At 41.3% G+C, this 7,214-nt stretch overlaps 1 pseudogene; it reads right to left on the bottom strand.

The window, feature by feature from the left end:
• Positions 1-4,358: 4,358 nt before the first annotated feature.
• Positions 4,359-4,771, bottom strand: LOC102284771 (small ribosomal subunit protein eS17-like; annotated as a pseudogene).
• Positions 4,772-7,214: the final 2,443 nt, after the last annotated feature.

Genomic DNA, 7,214 nt, shown 5'->3' with positions numbered 1-7,214 from the left:
ATTTATAAGGTGAGATACTTTAAAAAATTGTTCTTTAGTTGCTAAATCATGTCCGACTCTTTCGAACCCCATGGACTGTCACCCACCAGGCTCTTCTGTCCATGGGATTCTCCAGGCAAGAATACTGGAGTGGGTTGGCATTTCCTTCTCTAGGGGATCTTCCTGACTTGGGGATCAAACCCACATCTCCTGCATTGGCAGCTGGATTCTTTACTGCTGAGCCACCAGGAAAGCCCTTTTAAAAAATTAAATAATGTTTAATAAATAAAAAATTCATTGTGTCTACAAATGGCATTCAATGAATAGTAAAATCACAAAGCATATAACTGAGGAATACATATTTTTATTTTGTATATTATACTTTAAATTTTTTCATATCAGTGGAAACAGTATAAATATTGAAATTGAGGCAAAGAATCACAAATGGACAGGCATGTATAACTAAAAATATTATTGGTTAATATTTTCATCCATCTATTCAAAGCTTTGGTTTTTCCAGTAGTCATGTATGGATTTGAGAGTTGGTCTATAAAGAAAGCTGAGTGCTGAAGAATTGTTGCTTTTGAACTATGGTGTTGGAGAAGACTATTGACAGGCCCTTGGACTGCAAGGAGATCCAACCAGTTCATCCTAAAGGAGATCAGTTCTGATTATTCATTGGAAGGACTGATGCTGAAGGTTAAACTCCAATTCTTTGGCCACCTGATGTAAATGATTGACTCATTGGAAAAGACCCAGATGCTGGAAAAGATTGAAGGCAGGAGAAGAAGGGGCCAACAGAGGATGAGATGGTTGGATGGCATCACTGACTCAATGGACATGTTCAGTTCAGTTCAGTCGCTTAGTCATGTCTGACTCTTTGTGACCCCATGAACTGCAGCACGCCAGGCCTCCCTGTCCATCACCAACTGCTGGAGTCTACCCAAACCCATGTCCATTAAGTCGGTGATGTCATCCAACCATCTCATCCTCTGTTGTCCCCTTCTCCTCCTGCCCTCAATCTTTCCCAGGATCAGGGTCTTTTCCAGTGAGTCAGCTGTTTGTATCAGGTGGCCAAAGTATTGGAGTTTCAGCTTCAACATCAGTCCTTCCAATGAGCACTCAAGACTGATTTCCTTGAAAATGGACTGGTTGGATCTCCTTGCAGTCCAAGGGACTCTCAAGAATCTTCTCCAACACCACAGTTCAAAAGCATCAATTCTTCAGCACTCAGATTTCTTTATAGTCCAACTATCACATCCATACATGACTACTGGACCTTTGTTGACAAAGGAATGTCTCTGCTTTTTAATATGCTGTCTAGGTTGGTCATAACTTTCCTTTGAAGGAGTAAGCGTCTTTTAATTTCATGTCAGCAGTCACCATCTGCAGTGATTTTGGAGCCCCCAAAAATAAAGTCAACCACTGTTTCCACTGTTTCCCCATTTATTTTCCATGAAGTGATGGGACTGGATGCCATGATCTTGGTTTTCTGAATGTTGAGCTTTAGACCAACTTTTCCACTCTCCTCTTTCACTTTCATCAAGAGGCTCTTTAGTTCTTCTTCACTTTCTGACATAAGGGCGGTGTCATCTGCATATCTGAGGTTATTGATATTTCTACCGGCAATCTTGATTCTAGCTTGTGCTTCTTCCAGCCCAGTATTTCTCATGATGTACTCTGCATATCAGTTAAATAAACAGGCTGACAATATACAGCCTTGAAGTACTCCTTTTCCTATTTGGAACCAGTCTGTTGTTCCATGTCCAGTTCTCACTGTTGCTTCCTGACCTGCATATAGGTTTCTCAAGAGGCAGGTCAGGTGGTCTGGTATTCCCATCTCCTTCAGAATTTTCCAGTTTATTGTGATCCATACAGTCACAGGCTTTGGCATAGTCAATAAAGCACAAATAGATGTTTTTCTGGAACTCTCTTGCTTTTTCAATGATCCAGAGGATGTTGGCAATTTGATCTCTGGTTCCTCTGCCTTTTCTAAAACCAGCTGGAACATCTGGAAGTTCACAACTCACGTATTGCTGAATCCTGGCTTGGAGAATTTTGAGCATTTGTTTACTAGTATGTGAGATGAGTGCAATTATGCAATAGTTTGAGCATTCTTTGGCATTGCCTTTATTTGGGATTGGAATGAAAATGGACCTTTTCCAGTCTTGTGGCCACTGCTGAGTTTTCCAAATTTGCTGACATATTAAGTGCAGCACTTTTACAACATCATCTTTTAGGATTTGAAATAGCTCAACTGGAATTTCATCACCTCAACTAGCTTTTTTCGTAGTGATGCTTTCTAAGGCCCACTTGACTTCGCATTCTAGGATGTCTGGCTTTAGGTGAGTGTGAGTGATCATGCCATTGTGAGTTTCTGGGTCATTAAGATATTTTTTATACAGTTGTTCTGTGTATTCTTGCCACCTCTTTTCAATATCTCTGCTTTTGTTAGGTCCGTACCATTTCTGTCCTTTATTGAGCCCATCTTTGCATCAAATGTTCCCTTTTTTTCTCTAATTTTCTTGAAGAGATCTCTAGTCTTTCCCATTCTATTGTTTTCCTCTATTTCTTTGCATTGATTCCTGAGGAAGGCTTTCTTATCTCTCCTTGCTATTCTTTGCTATTATCTTATTATCCTTGCTTATCTGTCCTTGCTATTTCTTATGTCTCCTTGCTATAATGGTCATTCAGATGACCATTATATCTACACTGTGGACAGGAATCCCTTAGAAGAAATGGAATAGCCATCATAGTCAACAAAAGAATCCGAAATGCAGTACTTGGATGCAATCTCAAAAACAACAGAATGATCTCTGTTCATTTCCAAAGCAAACCATTCAATATCATGGTAATCCAAGTCTATGCCCCAACTTGTAATGCTGAAGAAGCTGAAGTTGAAGACCTACAAGATCTTCCAGAACTAACACCCCCAAAAAGATGTCCTTTTCATTATAGGAGACTGGAATGCAAAAGTAGGAAGTCAAGAAACACCTGGAGTAATAGGCAAATTTGGCCTTGGAGTATAGCATGAAGTGGGGCAAAGGCTAATAGAGTTCTGCAAGAGAACACACTGGTCATAGCAAACACCCTCTTCCAACAACACAAGAGAAGACTCTACATATGGACATCACCAGATGATCAACACCGAAATCAGACTGATTATATTCTTTGCAGCCAAAGATGGAGAAGCTCTAGACAGTCAGCAAAAACAAGACTGGGAGCTGACAGTGGCTCAGATGATGAACTCCTTATTGCCAAATTCAGACTTAAATTGAAGAAAGTGGGGAAACCACTAGACCATTGAGGTATGACCTAAATCAAATCCCTTATGATTATACAGTGGAAATGAGAAATAGATTTAAGGGACTAGATCTGAAAGACAGAGTGCCTTATCATCTATGGGGGAGGTTTGTGACTTTGTACAGGAGACAGGGATCAAGACCATTGCCAAGAAAAAGAAATGAAAAAAAAGCAAAATAGCTGTCTGAGGAGACCTTACAAATGGCTGTGAAAAGAAGAGAAGTGAAAAGCGAATGAGAAAAGGACAGATATACCCATTTGAATGCAGAGTTCCAAAGAATAGCAAGGAGAGACAGCGCCATGAGTTTGAGTAAACTCTAGGTGTGGGTGATGGGCAGGGAGGCCTGGCGTGCTGCAGTCCATGGGGTCACAAAGAGTTGGACACAACTGAGTAACTGAACTGATGCTTATCAAGTATATGGCCTTGGGAAAATCACCTGTTGAGCTTCTCAGTACTAAATTTTTCAACAGAGTTAAAGATAATCTTCAAGAATTTGTTCTGTTGATTCATTAAATTTGGATCAGTACTCTCATCTTCATAAATGTTTGATACCTTTGATATTGTCCACTTCCCTTTATTTTGTCCCTTCTCATTTGTTTGTATTGGCCTGCAAATTTATCATTCCCATTAACATGAACCAATTAAGATGGAAATGTTAACAGTAGTAATTCCCAGGCGGTGCTAGTGGCAAGAACCAGTCAGCCAATGCAGGAGACATAAGAGACATGAGTTTAATCCCTGAATTGGGAAGATCTCATGAAGGAGGACATGGCATTCCACTCCAGTAATCTTGCCTGGAGAATCTCATAGACACAGACACAGGAGCCTGGTGGGTGACAGTCCATAGGGTTGCAAAGAGCTGGACATGACTAAAGCCATTTAACACATACACACATTAACACTAGTAGCTCCATTAATTGTGTGTTATGTATAATGCAATACAATATATATTTTGCTCTTTAAACAGCTCCTCAAAGTAGTAATTGGCTTTTCTCTGAAAAAAAAAAAATGATCTCCTTTTTGTTGTTTTTGTTGTCTAAAGTTTATTGAAAATATTGCAGCACTATAGAACGTTTCAAACAGCTCCACTTGGTGTTTTGAAATTCATCCCAAAGATAGGCTGAGTGACCTGCAGATTGGACAGACTGCCAAAGTCCAAGAGCTTCAGTGTTTCCTTAGTGTCAGGATCTATTAATACTTCAGTGATCTCCTGATCCAGACTGAGATCTCAGGCACATAATTATCCCTCCTCTCTTTCTCTTCCTCCTGCAGCTTGATGGAGATACCTCTTACTGGGTCCCTCTGAATCCACTTCATCAGATGTTTGACAGAGCCTGTGATCTTATTGCAGAGCTTCTTGCTGGGAATAATGGCAGTCTCCTCACACACACGCTTACTGGTGTGGAATTCATTGCCCAAGCTTGTACAGTACTTCTCAGTGATGACCCAGGCTGCCTTCTTCTTGGTTTTGGTGTGAATGTGACCCATATTGGCAGGTTCTTGGTACAAGAACCCACCCTACCTCCTTTCTAAGCCCAAAACCAATTGTGGAGTAAACATAGGTATCTGTGTATGTGCATGCATGCTCAGGTGCTTCAGTCATGTCTAATCTTTTGCAACCCCATTTGGACCATAAGCTTCCCTGGTGGCTCAGAGGTTAAAGCGTCTGCCTGCAATGCCATAGCCTGCCAGGCTCCACTGTCCATGGGATTTTGCCAGCAAAAATACTAAAGTGGGTTGCTATGCCCTCCTCCAGGGGATCTTCCCCACCCAGGGATCAAACCCATGTCTCCTGCACTACAGGTGGATTCTTTAATGCTGAGCCACCTGGAAGCCCAGACATAGGTATCTGAGGGGGATTAAAATATCTTTCAGCTGGAATGCAGGATTGGATAATGCAACAATGCAATTGGCCTCCAGGCATACATTTCCCCCTGAATTTAGACTGGATTCCCCACATGCAAGTAAATTCTCAGAAAAGATACCTTGCCAGGTCCATGAAATAATCTCCCATAACTTTTAACTCGGAGAACATTTGAATTCTAAATGTTGACTGATTTGGGCTTCCAAACTCGCTTTTAGAAGAAAATCTTCTGAGCTGATTAACAGCATTAATGTATGAATACAAGAAGAGAATGCTTTAGTTATGCAAACAAGATATAATAGACAATAGACGGGAATAGTCACTTGAATAACTTAACACTTCCCAGTAGATGGATGTGATCAATGGTGTCAAATTCTTTGTATCTCTCCAGTAAGATTAATAAATTTCTACATCTATCAGGGAGATGTATATAACACAAGGGACATAGAAACAGATATTTCCAAGGTGTTTCTTCAAAACTGTTCCTTTCTAGGGAGTAAAATGGATGTCAGTTCAGTTCAGTTCAGTTCAGTTGGTCATCGTGACCAAATCTTCGCAACCCCATGGACTGCAGAACGCCAGGCCTCCCTGTCCATCACCAGCTCTTGGAGTTTACTCAAACTCATCTCCATTGAGTCGGTGATGCCATCCAACCATCTCATCCTTTGTCGTCCCCTTCTCCTCCTGCCCTCAATCTTTACCAGCATCAGAGTCTTTTCAAATGAGTCCATTCTTTGCATCAGGTGGCCAAAGTATTGGAGTTTCAGCTTCAATGTCAGTCCTTCCAATGAACACTCAGGACTGATCTCCTATAGGATGGACTGGTTGGACCTCCTTGCAGTCCAAGGGACTCTCAAGAGTCTTCTCCAACACCACAGTTCAAAAGCATAAATTCTCTGGCGCTCAGCTTTCTTTACAGTCCAACTCTCACATCCATACATGACTACTGGAAAAACCATAGACTTGACTAGATGGACCTTTGTTGACAAAGTAATATCTCTGCTTTTTAATATGCTGTCTCAGTTCAGTTCAGTTCAGTCGCTCAGTTGTGTCCAACTCTTTGGGACCCTATGAATCCCAGCACATCAGGCCTCCCTGTCCATCACCATCTCCCAGAGTTCACTCAAACTCAAGTCCATCAAGTTGGTGATGCCATCCAGCCATCTCATCCTCTGTTGTCCCCTTCTCCTCCTGCCCTCAATCCCTCCAAGCATCAGAGTCTTTTCCAATGAGTCAACTCTTCGCATTAGGTGGCCAAAGTACTGGAGTTTCAGCTTTAGCATCATTCCTTCCAAAGAATACCCAGGACCGATCTCCTTCAGAATGGACTGGTTGGATCTCCTTGCAGTCCAAGGGACTCTCAAGAGTCTTCTCCAACACCACAGGTCAAAAGCATCAGTTCTTCAGCGCTCAGCCTTCTTAACAGTCCAACTGTCTCATCCATACATGACTACTGGAAAAACCATAGCCTTGACTAAACAGATCTTTGTTGACAAAGTAATGTCTCTGCTTTTCAATATGCTATCTAGGTTGGTCATAACTTTTCTTCCAAGGAGTAAGTGTATCTTAATTTCATGGCTGCAGTCACCATCTGCAGTGATTTTGGAGCCCCCCAAAATAAAGTCTGACACTGTTTCCACTGTTTCCCCATCTATTTACCATGAAGTGATGGGATCAGGTGCCATGATCTTCGTTTTCTGAATGTTGAGCTTTAAGCCAACTTTTTCACTCTCCTCTTTCACTTTCATCAAGAAGCTCTTTAGTTCTTCACTTTCTAACATAAGGGTGCTGTCATCTGCATATCTGAGATTATTGATATTTCTCCCAGCAATCTTGATTCCAGCTTATGCTTCATCCAGCCAAGTATTTCTCATGATGTACTCTGCATATAAGTTAAATAAGCAGGGTGACAATATACAGCCTTGATGTACTCCTTTTCCTGTTTGGAACCATTCTGTTATTCCATGTCCAGTGGATATCACCTTTTTGGAAACCTGTGGAGAGAGGAATGTGTTGCTGTGTAGTAGCTAAATCATGTTAGATTCTTTTGCAACCCCATGGACTCTA

Source organism: Bos mutus, chromosome 2, assembly GCF_027580195.1.
Source record: "Bos mutus isolate GX-2022 chromosome 2, NWIPB_WYAK_1.1, whole genome shotgun sequence".
In the NCBI taxonomy this organism is placed as follows: Eukaryota; Metazoa; Chordata; class Mammalia; order Artiodactyla; family Bovidae; genus Bos; species Bos mutus.
Note: the sequence above shows the minus strand (reverse complement) of the source record. Positions and strands in the feature narration are given on the sequence as shown.